The 16,549-nt window shown below is 36.8% G+C and overlaps 1 non-coding gene across 1 annotated transcript; it reads left to right on the forward strand.

The window, feature by feature from the left end:
* The first annotated feature begins 15,270 nt into the window (after positions 1–15,270).
* Positions 15,271–15,344, forward strand: Trnat-agu (transfer RNA threonine (anticodon AGU)). Its single transcript has one exon. It is a non-coding gene; the product is annotated as a tRNA-Thr (tRNA).
* Positions 15,345–16,549: the final 1,205 nt, after the last annotated feature.

Raw genomic sequence — 16,549 nt, forward strand, 5'->3', positions numbered from 1 at the left:
AACAGAAAAAAAGCACGCCAGCGCAACAAGACAACAATGACAACAACAAATGGAAGCTGTTGAAGCGGAGCACGAACTCTATCGTTGCGGACATTGCAACTTGATGGCCGTACAAGCTTGTTTTGCTTCGGTCTAGAACGTTGGTGCGGCCTTTCACTGCCGCTCTCGACACTCCGCTGCACGTCTTGTTAATACTCCTCTTCGTACACCTACATCCTGCCACTCAGGTGTGTTGCAAATGAAGCTGTGGCGTTGAAATGCTGGCGAAGCAATTGAATTTCAAGAATTAGAATAAATTAAGATGAAGATGTTTTTATTGATGAAGTGAACGAGAGTTGTTGGTCATTTGGGCGCTTATAGTTAGTTGTGCTTGTTTCAATAGCCTTTTTTTTGTGGTTTTTATGGCGACGACTTTTTCGGAATTACGGCCAATTGAGTCGATTGCGTGTAGGTGTGAATTAGGCAAATGAAGTGGTGTTCCTTCATTGTCATGTTTTTTGCTTTTTTTGTTGAACTTTTCTTATTCTGCTTGATCTTCAACTCTGTTTGTAACCGCTGGCTGAAGTGCAGTGAAATTCATTTGAAAAGAATGCATTTTTTCACTTCGCTTTCTCGTTGCATGCAATGGCTTGTTCCGTCAATCAGCAGCTCGTGCTGTGTGCCACTCAGGCGGCGATCACTCATAAATCTTTGTTTTGTATGGGTTGCTCAACATCATCGTCATCAGCAGCAGCAGCAGCGGATTAGCTTTATCACTCACAGCTCGTTTGCTGTTATATTCTGCGAATTCAGTTGACTTTCGGCCTCATTGAAGGTGTTAACAGTTCTTTAGGTCGTAAGTTTCTGGTTGTTGCTTTTTTTACTTTTTGCCGCCTATGTCTTATTGCCGTTATATGAAGATGTTGTTATTTATTTATTTTCTTCTTCTTCTTTTCTTGTTATTGCTCCAGCACCACTGTGGGCTTGATGTTGGATTACGGCAACCTGCCCCTATTCTGCAAATGCTTTATCTTTCTCTTATACACTTCCACAAGCTTTGCGGGAAAATTTCTCTGTCAATTTCTTCTTCTTCCTATTATTTTTGACAGTTTCTTTGGAATTACTTAAAATTAGTCTGCGGCCAAATAATCAAATGTTGAAATATTTTGGGTGGCAGGCGCTATGTTGGATGTTAGCGTTTTTTTGTTGATGCCTGGCATTCATGTGTGTATGTATGTATGTATGTACAATAATAGCAACAGTTGTTCCGCGTTAGAACCCCATTTCGCTTTTTACATCTGCCGCTCTTTTGACTTTTCTCGATATGAATTAAATAATTACTCATGCATACACTCGGTAGAAAAAGTCTGCTTATAAAGAAACAACAAAACAACTCATTGAAGAAAAGGCTGTTATATACTAGTTTTTTATAAAATCCAATTAATTTTAAGTTCATTCAAGGATATTGAGCTTCCAGTTTTATGACACAAAAGACAAATTTTAAGTTAAACAAATCTTTTATTGTATTTAAAAAAAAAAACAATACTATATCAATATGTTAATCAATTATACACTCGCTTTTTATTTACAACCTCTTCCCACCTCAATTTGTTGATGCGGTTCCGCCAAAAATCGCCTGGTCTGGTGTCAAATAAGTTTTTGAGCCAGTTTTTAAGGGCCTCTTTGTTATCGAAGGTAACGGTTTCCTACGGTTTGACAGGGAGCGGAAAAGATAGCAATCGGTCGGTGCAAGGCCCGGAGAATACGGTGGATGCTGAAGGACCTCCATTTCGAGCTTTTGGAGTGCTGCTTTGACGACTTGTGCAACATGGGGTCTGGCGTTGTCCTGAAAGAGTATAGTTTGACCATGCCGATCAAGTCTGTTCAGACGAATACCCTCATTTACGCGGTGTAGCTGGGCAATATAGAACTCTTTTCGAGCATTTCCCAGTGCACCATGCTCCCCAGGCTCTACCGAACACATATCATGATCTTCTTTAGATGAAGGTGTTCGGGCTTATGGCCAAACTACGGACACTCTAGCATTCTTAAAAATGTTGAGTTCATTCCCATGGTGTTGGATCATTGTATACCCACGCTAGGGTACACGCGGACCCTTTCCCACTCATATTCCCTGAAGAGATGAGTGGGCGGGGTGTAACTTTTGGCGGCATGGCATGGCAAACATGTTCACGGATGGCTCGAAGTTGGACGGAAGGGTTGGAGGGGGAGTATTCTCTAAGGAGCTCCCCATTAAGCTCAAATTCAGGCTTCTGGACCACTGTGAAGTTTCCCAGGTTGAGGTAGCCGCAATTAAGGAAGCAGTGGATTGGCTGCTTACTTCGGTAATTACCGTTAAGGAAGCAAATACTTACCACGATAGCCAAGCGGCAATTAAGACCTTGGGCTCGTTATTTTTACGGGTAGATCGGGGACGCTCAAGGGAACTCCTAAGGCTAATTAAGCGCCAGCTCTCGAGTTTGGTGGGCATCCTTACCGGATATTGTCCGTTAAGTGTCCATGCGGTGAGACTTGGGATTGCCTCAAGTCCGTTCTGCAGAAGCTATCTTGAGGAGGAGGTGGAATCATCTCAACACCTTCTTCTCAGCGGCCCTGCTCTCGTCTGGCTAAGATTTCGACATCTGGGCTCTCATTTTTTTGCTATGCCTGCGGATATAGCGGGTTTCAATATCATACATCTGGTGAAGTTCATCAGTAGCTTGATGCGGCTAATTACGAACGTAAATCAGCCACCGGCAGCGTCGTCGTAAGTGCATGATCATCATCCTCTAATCCCAAGGCTCCTTCTTCCTTCTCTTCTCCTTTCTCCTTTCCCCTGTATGGCATCATAACGGAGGAATTTTGAATATTTGTCCAAGTGGGCCCCAAGCTCGGGTAGCCATTTAACCTAACCTCGAAGAAGATTTGACTCTCGACTTAGGCGTATCTCCTGGAGCCACCCACTCCTTTCTTTGCTTCATATTGATGTGTAGGCACCATTTCTCATCTCCCGTGACGATTCGGTGCAAAAAGCGTTGTTTATGACCGCGTGCTGCTCGATGGCGAGTGAGATGCGGGGAAGCAAGGTCCCACCACTTTGAATGCGTCTGGGCTGAAACTCAACTTAAGAACTGTAGGCTTATCAAATTTTGTGGCAAATATCTCACATGCGTGCAGCTATCAGTTTTTACAACTTGTAGTTGAAATATAATATTTCAAATCCTTTTTTGTTTTTTTGCCTGTTGCATTAGAAATTCTTTTCATGACACTTTGTGTTTGACACCTACCCTTGTAAACACCCACACGTGCACTAATGGGCATGCATTAGCACGATCATAGCCATCCACAACTCCCAAGTGAATACTAAAGTTCCTTTACGCTATTTCGGTCTACCAAATTTTGAATCATTTACGTGTTGTTGGTGCTTCTACTTGGAATGCGGAAATCCATGCACTTCTGTCATGAAGTTGTGTCATGTGTATGTGTGTGTGTACGAACATATGTTTCAATAAAAAATTTGTTATAAATACTTTTAAATCTTTCACCGCTTAATTTCCGCCTGTTAAAAAGCGATTTATTTTCCTTTAGCGGGCTGTGGGTGTCAACGCACACACTTGCACATATAATTTAAATATGTTTGCCTTGGCAATAGTTCCGTCTTGGACCACCACCGCTCTGCGTGAATATTAATTGCAATTATAAATATGCTTAAGAAAAAGTTTGCTCTGCATAGGCAGATAAATATTAGGGTGGAGCAGCTTCTGGGAAACTATAGTAGATATTTGGATTTACGAGTAGAGCTACTTGAAATGATGCCAGTCGAGGTAAGGGATGTAGTTGGTGTGTTTCATATTTACAGAATTTTTAGAATTACAATTAAATATCAACCGAAAAAAAATTTAATTTTTTATCTCTTAATTATAATTGCCATCGAGAAGTATGCTCTGGATGTCTGTCAGCAGATCGCCGTCTTTGTTCTTTGCTCTTACAGGAAAACGCCCCGGGCTTGAAACCTTCTGTAAGACACCGAACTTTATGATAAAATTTTCGGGTGTTGTTCGCATTCACGTGTTTCGGCCTCTCGTTTCTCTTCCTTTTTGAGCTCTCGGGAACGATCCCAGATGGCTCCCGATGCGCCCGATCGCAGCGTGGCTCTATAAGCAGCATTTTTTTCCTTCTGCGGCAGCATGACATTCCTCGTCGTGTAAATTGCTTTTTCGGGCTTGCCGGAATCCGATTTCTTCTTCGGCGGCGGTACGTGGAGCACGAGAAATGTTCCTCCATTGATCGTGCATGCCGGATTGTTGGGCAGTACTCTCTGAGAGCAGGAGTGAAAGTCGAGTGGCGGTGGTGGAATGTAGGCAATACTCTGTAATTTCTAGCAAAGATGACTATCAGGCTCATAATTTCTTTTTTATAAGAATCAAGCGAAATATGGTAAAAATCACACCAATGCTACTGTTTACCAACGTCTTTTTACAGAAGTCACAACTCCTCTACTTCCCGAATGGAGCTTAATTTTCACTGATGGATCAAAAACTGATACTAACACTTCCTCGTTTGCAGTCGTCAACTCGAAAGGAGAAACAATCACGGCCGGCATCCTCCCTAGCTATGCCTCCGTTTATACAGCCGAAGCTGCAGCGATCCTTCATGGTATTACCTTCGCTGAAATCTCTTTACCGAAAGCAGTAATTTGCACGGATAGCAAATCAGTCATTTACTCGATAATGAACACAATGAACAAGGCGCACATCATCTCCTGTATCCTTAGCAAATTATTAAAAAATAGCGACCGCATAAAACTTATGTGGGTTCCAGGCCATGCAGGCATAAAAGGGAACAATATAGCGGACGAACGGGCTAAACTCGCTGGGAAAGAACCACTAATAACTTTCGACTATATTTCGAAGAAAAAGTCATATACAAATTTAAACATCAGAGACACTATAATGCACAAATAGTCAATTGGGGATCCTCTTCCCATCATTATATCGTAAATAATCCAAACAGGATAAAACCAAACTACCCATTAAATTTCATACGTTTTCAATGATTCCAGCCCTCCATGCTGCCAACACTGTCACTCACCATCTTTAACGGTCTGCCACCTACTCGACGACTGCCCACATTTTGAACAAATCAGGAAAAGTATCTTCCGAAACCAAAGACCTTCTACACTGTTAAGAACTACTTCCTCAGAAAATATATCAAAAATGTCAGAATTTTTAGTTAAATCAGGATTGAAAAAATTGATTTGATGTTTGCTCCTCTAACATAGTTACTATATTTTTACCATAGTCTTAATTAATTAAGTTTTCTAGTACGAGGGGTGCCTTTTATAAGTCGGTATTAGAGAACAAAAACAAATTTTAATCATCGAAAATCACTTTATTGTTTTTCAAAATATTCTCCATGAAGATCTATACACTTTTGCATGCGTTTGAACCAATTGTCGAAGCACTTTTGCCACTCTGAATGAGGTACCTCCAAAACATACATTCTGAATGCCGCAACCGCTTCTTCAGGTGTCGAAAAACGATGACCTCTCAGTTTGTTTTTTACGTACGGGAATAAAAAGAAGTCATTCGGTGCCAAGTCAGGACTATACGGCGGATGACCCATTAATTCGATGTTTTGGGTGCTCAAAAATGCAGTTGTTTGAGCCGATGTGTGAGAGCTCGCATTGTCCTGGTGAAGAGTGATCCGTCTTTGGCGATTGGTTTTCCTAATTTCTTGGAAGACAACTGGTTGTGTACCACTCAGAATTTACTGTTCTGCGTTGTTCTAGTGGTACGGTTGCGACATGTCCAGTTTTTCCGAAAAGACAGGCGACCATTTGCTTGGAAGTGCTTCGTGCGCGAACAACTTTTGTTGGATTTGGCTCTTGAAACACAATACAGTCGACTGCTGTTTACTTTCGGGATCATACGCGTAAATCCATTATTCATCACCTGTCACGAAGTCATAGACGTGTTTCGAAGCCCCGCGATCGTATTTTTTGAGCATTTCCTTCGACCAATCGACACGAGCCTTTTTTTGAGCGATTGACAAATTGTGTGGGATCCAACGCGAATCAATTTTTTTGACAGTCAAATGCTTATGCAATATTGAATGTATGCTGGTCCCACTAATGCCTAAGATTGTCTCAATCTCACGATAGGTCACATGACGATCTTGCAATATCAGTTCGCGCACAGCATCAATGGTTTTCGGAACAACAACTGATTTTGGGCGACCTTCACGAAATTCGTCTTAGAGTGAACTACGACCACGATTGAATTCACCATACCATCGATAAACACTGGTCCTTGATGGAGCTTCATCGCCAAAAAATGAATTAAGTTCATCCATGCAATCTTGCTGAGTTAATCCACGTCGAAAGTTGTAAAAAATAATCGCACGAAAATGTTCACGATTTAATTCCATTTTTGGACTGAGATGAATCTTTTAAGTTACTGTAAACAACACAAATGGCACTGGTATTTCAAAACGTTATGAGTACGCAAAAGCCAAAAAATGTCAAACTTAGCGATACAGCTGTCAGTTGCCAGATTGCAACACCAGGGTTGCCAAATCCCAACATATAAAAGGCACCCCTCGTATCCTTTTACATGTAAGACCTTTAAGCTAACTATCTGTTACTTTTACGTCAGCGAGCCGAAGGTCCTGGCAGCCAGTGCTCCTTTCTTACGTGTAAGAATAATTGAATTATTATTTCACGTCTGTAAATAAATAAATAAAGAATCTGTAAATAAATTAAAATAAATAAAGAAAATAAATTATTTTCAATTCATGACGGAATCTACGAGAGAGTGAAAAAAATTAACCAATATTTCCTGAAGATCATGAATTTCACTTCTAATTGAGGTCGAAATATCGATAAATAAATAATAGCAATAATTTTTTTCTTAAACCTAAGTTGAGCTCACAAAATAAAAGTACAAAAAAATGCATGTAAAAGTGACCCAAACTAACAACCATAAATTCATAAGCGCACGCAGCATTGCATTTGTTTTTGTAAATAACATTAATTAACATTTGCTAAATCTCTATATTTCCTTTTTTTCTAACTACGCCTTTATACGAGTATATATGTATGTATGTATGTGTAAATTGTGGCCACAAAAATGCCAGTTAATGCACACGAAATAAATGGAAATGGACGTAGATCAATCATCGGCTTGACTAGTAATCTTATTTCTTTTGTTTCTACCAATTAAATGTATTCGAAAATTGTCATGTTTAACTACATTTGAATTCCTTGCGGATATATTTATGTATGTGTGTTCTATGGGTGTGTGCTTGCTTAGAAAAGGAAACATTTGTAAGTGCGTACTTTGGTTCATAAATTGTCAAAATGTCAAACAAGTTTTGATGGATTGTCTTTGGCGCTGCGACATGACTACATAATTTAATGCATTTTCTTTAACTAAATTAGTTTTGATTTCTACTAAAACAGGAAATGTCCATTAAACCAATTCGCTCTGCCTGGGTGAGGAACATATCGAATTTTATTAACAGTAAATTAATTAACATATTTTTTACTGAATGGCTCACTTAGGAAGAGAAATTCCATGCAACCCAGAGGTTTGCGCAAGACAGCTTACTCTGAAAGTATAAAAATAAAAAATTATAAAAACGAGCAGTGCAGTTATTCGTTAGATTTTGTTGCTGGTTTCTTCCAATATATGATAACAATATTCTATACAAGGATGTTAGATTACAAGGTTTGGCTACACGGATGTTAGATTACCAGGTTTGGTCTTCAGCTGTAGTAAAAAATGAAATTACGCGAGTAACTTCGGCACAACGTCACCGATAACCCAGCAGAACTCGGCCTCTCTCATTCCACGCGTATTCTCACACTCGTCCAATCAGACGTTATTCGGATGGCAACGAAGCGTTATGAGAGGAGATTGTGTTTAGTTTTTTCCTACATCACCAACACATTCTCAGTTTTTTTGTAAACCAATCGCTGTCGTGACCTCGATTACGTCAGTCTATCAGCTGATTCTTTCAAAATCACTGAGAGCCGGTTAACGGTCTGTTATTGGCCACTCCTTCTGATTTTTTTTTGCAGTATCGGTTGGACATCCAGAATTGTTCGCAAAATTGTGAGAGTAACTTGGCTTCCAATCGGTCGTTCTTCAGACGGCAAACTAGTAACTTCACCATGCCAATATCAGTTTTGTCGTAAACAAACGGGTTCCACATTATGGAGAAGCAAAATTAGCTAATTCTTCAAAACCGCTGACAGCCGGCCATACCATCGTTTCACGCCCTCACACTAGTTTTATCTCGAAGAAAATCGAATAAGAAATTTGTCAACTATTGTATGAAGTGCAATAATTTTTGTGCTGGAATTAAGCTCTACATAAATCCGCCTTTTCCACACTGACTGTTTCGAGGTAAAGAACTACGACTAGTAAATTATTTCCTAAAAAAATCTCGCATGCACTTTTGTCTATTGTTTTTTCTTTCCTTCTCTACTATTGACTCTGCTTTTTACAGTCATCAGAGCTGCTCTTGTAATGACTCACCCTCGTGTAATAATTACTTTGATGTATTCGCGTTCGTGACATAGTCAAGCAATTAAAGGGAGGTCAGGTTCCTTTAGCCGCTCAAAGTGATAAGAAGTTGAAGTAAATACAAACACTTTTTATTGTCATTTCTGAGCGGAGGATAGATGGAGTTAAAATTTGTACATATTTTCCCAAGAACTAAGTACCTTCGAGTAGCATTGCAAGCCGATATTGTTAAAAAAAAAAAAATGTTTACGCATTTCTTTTTGTGTAATCAGAGCTGAGCTGTAAGCTTAAAGAACAACAATATTTCCACCAAATTAAAAAAAAATATGTGTAACTAACAGACACAACTACCAAAAAATTAGCCTTTATTTTTTTTTCATTATTTACTTTTTTAAATAAAGTTAAACAGAGTATGCGCGCCATGCGAGGGCGTGAGAAGTGTGAAATTGGGGAAAATTAACTTTCTGCTTTATTCCTTCGTTCATTCATGAAATATTTGAACATAAGTAAGGAGCATTTGTAAGCAGTGAAACCTCGATATAAGGAGCCTTGATAAAATAACTCAAATTACCAAAATTTGTCTTCGACACCTGAAAAATCCTCGTTGTTGCGAACTTTTCGGTGCCACAATGCTTTTAGACACAACGAAGATATTTTGAGTCTAGGTTAGATGGGGTTATGATGGTAGTTGGTCTGTACGAACAACTCACTAAGTCGTTATAGGTCCATTGTGATACCACTGTGCGACACGGGAACCACATTTTTTTGTCTGCATGAAACCATTTTGAGGCTCTTCCGTAAGAGAATTGAAAAAATATCTCCCTAGAAAACCTACTCTGATTTTAGCTAAGACTGGACAGTTAGAAAGGAAATGCTGGTTGTTCCTCTTCCTCATCTCTAGAACTTCTACAATATGCATGGCAGAAAACTCCTAGTCTCATGGAATGCTTACCAAATAGCACATGACCGATTATATAAGCCACGACCTTCGAAAACAATTTTGAGCATAAAAACTATGAAAAAATATTGACGCTTAGAGCTCTGTCAGCAAAAGTATTTGCATTACGAAATGTCTACTCAAAAGCCAATAATAATAGATTACCAGGTTTGGCCACCTGAAGGAAAGTTGTAAGAGTAACTTCGGCTGCGACGTAACCGATAATTCGGCAGCAGAATTCTGTTCACACTCTCGTCTAATCAGTCGTTGTTCAATGAAGTGACAGGACAGAAGGCTGGGTTAATTTTTTTTCGTATATCACCAAGGCAAACTCAGTTGGGTCGTAAACAGACCACTGTCATGACCCAGGTTACGTCAGAAAATCAGCTGAAAGCCGATTTTTCTTTCTTTTAAAATCGCTGAAAGCCGGATAACGGTCTGACATTGGCGACACCTCTGCTTTCTGTTTCGTTTTCGTTTCAAAAGTCTCTACACAGCGAATACTGACTATATTGACGATTACAGCCTCCACATAACGAAGTGTAGTGCGTTGGGTGCGCATTGTTAGCCTTGTTTTAACTGCTGTAAAAATAAGTTATCTAGTGAAGCCCAAGTAGATCTGTATACACGACAAATCTTCACTCAAAAAGCTCCAAATATTTTGTGAGGCGAAGCATTCTACACTGTGTTGTATGAGGATTTGAGGATTTGACAGCTGCCGAAAAATCTGTTCATTGTTTTTTTGTTTGCTTAAAAGTAAGCAAACTAAAATACCAAAATGTTTTTACATAAATTTATTAATACACAATTTTAAATAATGTTTTTTACTTTATTGATTCAACTGAAAAAAAAAAATAAAAAATAAACTTTTAGAGAATTTTTTCAAAAATTTTGCATTTTTCTAAATTTTTGTTTTTTTTTTGATATTTGCTTATTTTTGCACAAAATGCACTGCAGCCATTTACCGAGGAAATAATGCATTTTTTTCACCAAACTAATATCCTTATATCGAGGTTTCACTATGTATAAGTATTCACATATGAATACACACGTAAAGATTACGAAATTTTCGACACCGAGTCGATTGATAAAACAATCATCAAAAAACCACCGCGGAGCTTTGTGTCTGCACTTGACATCTGTCCAATCGTGCAGTTGAGCGATTCGTTGATTGTTTTTGTTACTTATTTAATATTTGCTTAGTTCAGCCGTAGGGTGCGTCTTCAAGCGGCAGAAAGGGCGCCAGAGCAAAAGCACCTGCCGACTCAAACGAAATGTAATTTTAATTTGGCACTCAGGAACACAAAAGTGCAGTGCCAAAAAAAAAGTGTCAGATGCAGGTGTGGGGAAAAATGTAAATATGAGAAATTGCTTATACTTGAGAAAGGGAGGTTATGAAGTTGTATATACTTATTTACATATAATGGCCTATGTTTTCGGATACACATTTTTCCATAGCTTCTAGTTCGAACACTCAAAGGAAATTTTATTAAGGCTTTCTGTTGAAATGTTCTGTTAAGAAAAGAATAAAAACTTCAAAAAATATAAATAATAAATTAAAAAAATACATGTACATAAATACATATATATATACAGGGTGCGCCATCTTTTATGTCGGTATGGAAACATTGAATAACTTTGAAAAACTGATTTGTATAAGTGGGGTATTTTTATTTGGTTTGGTTACTTACAATTTATTAAAACTATTTTTTGAATACAAAATCAATTAAGTGGCCACCTTTATTAGCAATCACAAACTGTGATCCTTATTCTGCGTTTGTCTGGCATTTCGGGTTTTATAGCGCCGACCTCGGTTGTTTCGGTGTAAAGCGATCCATGGTTGAAACTGTACTGAATTGACGTATCGAAAACATATATGTTGAAGTCTATCGGTTAGTAAATGACAAAGTTATTCAGCGTTTACATACCGACATAAAAGATGGGTGGCGCAAAATTTATCACCAAATTTTTTTTTTTTTTACTAAATAAAAAACTGCGTCAATGGAAAATGAAAATGAGTGATAGAAATATACGCCCTTTTTTCGTATGTTCGTATACTGCAGCTCTCTAGTTCACTAATGTCAAATATGTTTCACGTACGACGCCATTTACAAGCATTCTAAAAGTATTGATCCGAAACACCAGCTTTGAAAAGGGACTACATAACCTATTTCTAAATGTGACGAGCTCTAAAGTTAAAGCTGATTAGAAATTTCAAGTAACGGCGCGGTACTTTACCCTTTTCTCTAAGCTTATCCACATAAAGGCTGTTTTGCGTATTTAGCTTCCAATTTTCAGAGTGGTATATAAATCAGAGGTATTCAAAATTTTTTGAAAAGCGCACACTGGCTGCGACATCACAATGGGCTATGAGCCTGAGTGTATCCCATAGGACAACCGCTTCACCCTAACCTAATCTATAGTATGTCCACTTGTCAGAATCCATTTGTATGTACTCTATCATAGAACGAAAATCGTACAATACAATACAAAGTATTATGTAAGAGTATCATTTTTCGAGTAAAAATCAGTGCAACTAACTAGAAAATCAAATTTGAATTCTCAGTGCTCGACTTCCCATTGCGAGAATCTTTGAGATTACCGCAGTTTTTCAATCCGTAGCCCTTCATTTATGCTATATAAGAGATTTTTGTGACCTTTTATTTATTCATTTTAGTTTTTATATTTCTGTCGATATGTACATATGTAAATACACATATACATATATTACAAACGCGCAGATTCTATTGCTTCCTCTTCCAGTTCATTAAGAGTGAAAGTTCATTGGCTTCTGCACACACAACTTCACAAGTAGGTACTCATTCATCTACCGACCCCATAAAATTAGCTCAGCTGTAAAAACTTCCTTTTATGCGCCTTAATATAGGCAACGTGAGGCAATCCCTCTCTGTCCTTTATAAACAAATTTGGCGTTTTAGGCTGTACACTTTGGCTTACCGGGATCCTTAGAGATGCTGTTGGATTAACTTGAAAACTTTTCCTATTTTCTTTTCGCATTTGCAGTATGTTGTCAATCTCCACCCCAAGCACCACACTGTACACGTCGTAAAATTGCCATTTTAGGGATCCGCTACCTCGGGTTATTTTTTATATTTCTCTTTTTTTTTTGCTTCTGATTTATTTATGCACAAATATGTATATTTATTTCCACAAATATTTATATACATATATTCAAACCCCCCATCCTTTTATTGATTTTCGGTTTTGCCACAATAAAATCGAAAGTTAAAGTGAAAAGTTTGTTTGTTTACTCTCAGTGCCGGCTTGTTTTGGCATTTCCTTTTCTATTTGCTTTTGTGCCGGGTTTTTATTGCGCCGGTATTTGGGAAGTTGTTTGCAATAAAAATACTCATTTTACGGTTCTTTGAGTTTATTGCATAAAATAAGTGGAATATACACATACATACATATACATATACAAATGTATGTATGTTTATATACTTCATACTTTACGTGACAGCTGTTTCCATATGTGTGTGGGCTTGTTTTTATAGACTTTTATGCTACGGAGTCTCGTATAAATTTTTCAGTGCGGCTTAAGGGGGGAGCCTGCTTTAGAGGCTTAAAAAAATCGATTTTTTTGTGGATTTTTTTGGGAAGGAAAGAAATAATCGATTGAAACGAAACTTTCAGGTGTTATTGTTATATATTTCAACAGTTTTCTCAAATTTTTTTCATTAAAATATATTATATGCCATATTATGCCTGGTGCAAGCATTTTGCCGAGGCGTCTCGAGTGTGCATGTGTCATGCGGCGGGAAAGATGCAGGTCGCAATTTTCATCTGAAACCAAAAACCAAACATTTTTTTATTTTAGTATAGTATAGCTTCTAGTTAAACCAAGAAAATTAAACAAAAACTGAGAAATTCAACAATTTTTCGCTAATTAAAAAAAATCATCAAAATCACAAATTCACTTTAGATTGTTTAAAAAGTGGGTTAATCATAACTTTCTTAAGGTTTTTAGGTTCAATTAGAAGAGAATTTAACTCCGAATACAATCAATGTTATCTCGTTTCGATAGGACGTTTAACTTTTTCCCTATCTTTCCCGCCAATTAGGAAAAATCGTAAAAATAATAAACCGAGAAATCGCGCGTCAAAGTTTTTGTATATAAAAAATCCGCTCGTATATCTGCTCGACGCTTGCTCACAATTTCTTCTGTAACTGCGAAAATATTTTCAATTTGCTTCTGAAGTTTTGAGGACACATTCTTGGATAGTTTGGAAAGACATTTATGCAAAAAAAAACAAACAAAAAAATCGATTTTTCAAAGCCTCTAAAGCAGGCTCCCCCCTTAATGTATTTAAATTGACTGCGAATTCTTGGTATGAGGTGTTCTAGACTTTTTTTTTTTAATTTCATATATAATTCTTTATCTTAAAGTATTTCTTCAAAAATAGGTATTGCACTCAATTTAATATTTAAAAATCTTATTTTATTAATTATTATATTTTTTGTTCATATTTTGTATAGATAAAATTTGCAATTTTGTATAAGCATACGACCGGCTAAGCCCACTAACTATCATTCGGTAGGTGGACACGAAGTACCAAATGACGAATATTTTTTCTAATACTGGCCAGAACTCAGTAGTCATTCAGCAAATCTATGAACGCTGTATCCCTTTAAGACTCCAAAAATGTTAAAGAAATTTTAAATTGTGTGGTTCTCCTATTTTCTTGTTATAAAATTCACCTTCTCAAGCAAAGACTTATCCTCCAAATGTATTTCTTTAGCACTAAAGTCCTGACTCTTCACTTTCAATAGAAACTCGTTAAGAACCGCTTTATTTCGCGTTTAGACTCAGACTTAGTTCCAGGTACTAGATCACTTGCCTTTGTATGAATGTGTGTGTGTTTGTATGTGCGTACATAAGGAGCCCAACAGCGTCAGTGTCCCGAAATGCTGACACATTTTGGTGATTTACTCAGTAGATTTTAAATTAGTAATATGAAAGCTGTTAAAAATATAATAAATTCAAAAATAATTTACATATGTACGTATTCGATAAATTAATTTTTTTTTCAAAGTTTCTATATTCTCTCCTCTTTGAACATTTTTACAAAATTCGCTTTTATGTGGAAATTTTTCACTTTCGCATATGCATGGTTGGTATGTATTTGTGTGTATGCGGACCATATATAAATTTATAATTTATATAAATCAGTTACACTAAATGTAAACATTACACATATCTATTAAACCATTTTTTCATATACATATGTACATGTATTTCTGTACCTACAAAACCCAAATCCAAAACCATTAACCACCACATAACTGTATGGAACAGTCATTTCATCAATTTATTTACCAAATATTCCCTTTGTCGGCAGAAAATCTATTCTAAACACTCGTTCATAATATCGCCACAATCTTAAAAAACAGAAAAAAAAAATAAAAATAAACGAAAACCACAAATATATAATCGAAAGAAACTTTTATATTTGGCACCGGCATTTTATTTATAGCCCACTACTGAACTACTAAAGAAGAATTGTTCGGAAATAAAAACGACAACAACTATGCCAACAATTGGATTTGTTGGCGGTAGTGCTTTTGTACAGCTGCTGAACTGCTTTCACGACAGCAAATACACAGCATACGTATGCATGTGCGTGTGCATTCGTTCTCGATGGTAGCTATGTTGATCGCTATTCGTGTGCCATTCGTTCGTATACGCTCGTTTGTGTACTACATAGAATGTTGAAGTGTTGCTGTAGCTTCTGCTATGTTAGGCCTTTTCATATTCTCATGGCAGCGATTGAGTTGTGTAATTTGACGGCAAATTGTGCAAGCGGCGCCGTGGCTTAGTTGGTTAAAGCGCCTGTCTAGTAAACAGGAGATCGTGAGTTCGAATCTCGCCGGGGCCTATGTGTCTGTAAAAGGATGCAGTTAATTTTTTATATTTTCTGTTTCTGGAATATTTTCCTTAAATAAATATTTAAATGCATTTTAATTTGGGAGAGTAATTTAGTGATAGATATTTGAATTTAGGGTGCATTATAGATATTATTGAGTCTAACTACTGATGTCAGCATTTCTATAAAAAAAACATTGGTATGTCTTAATAAATATTTTGAAGCAAAAATTTGTTTTTGTTACTTCTAAATTTTTGTTTGAAAAATGGCTAAATTAATTTTATTTTAATTTCGTTGATGCATATATATGTATACATATCTTTTTTTTTTTGGTTTTTATTTTTTGTAATAAAAATTTGATTTTTTAATACCGAGACAGCACTTCGTTGATTATTCATTCCTAGTATTGAGATTGACTACTGACTGATTAACGGCAAATTCAAAGTCCAGAAATCATATTTTTAAGCACAATAAAAAACTAATTTAACCCTTAAATTTCCTTCGACTTTACTCTCAATGGATGCTGGAATAGAAGTTTATTCTTTTAAAAAGTATTGAGTGTGAGATATATGCGCATGCACATATGTATACATACATATGCATACATTTATAACATACTTTTGCTAAAATGAAAAATGCTTGTAAATTGTAAATGCAAATAGACGAAAAGTAGCATAAGGACAAATCCACAATTTATGTATAAAAATAAACGAAAATCGTGCTTGATTTTGCGGCATATTAAAATATTTTACGAGCGCACTTGTCAGCATGACAATACAATAATAAAATTTCGTGTATCAATATTTACATTTTTTTAGTCGACGCCATATGTGCAAATATGAGTTATAAAATAAATGTACACTTATCCATACATACCTACATACACATGAACAGCTCATGTTTCGAGCGAGTCCCTGCAGGCTGCCGATAGAACTAGTCACATTTAGAGGGGTCGTATAGGGTCGTGATACACTTTTGCCTATTCATACATACATATTTATGAGTGTATGCACTTATCTACATACATATTTAGATAAAAAAATACTTAATATTATGCGTAAAGGCATACTTTTTTCAACTATAGCACCAACAACCTGCATATTCAAGTTCATAAAATGCCGCTTTTGTTTAACAAATTCCAAATGCTATAAATAAAATTATTCATGTTTATGAGCGGATAAAAGTATGCTCTATAAACTTCTATAAACTTCATAAAA

This window comes from Anastrepha ludens, chromosome 2 (genome assembly GCF_028408465.1).
Source record: "Anastrepha ludens isolate Willacy chromosome 2, idAnaLude1.1, whole genome shotgun sequence".
Classification (NCBI taxonomy): Eukaryota; Metazoa; Arthropoda; class Insecta; order Diptera; family Tephritidae; genus Anastrepha; species Anastrepha ludens.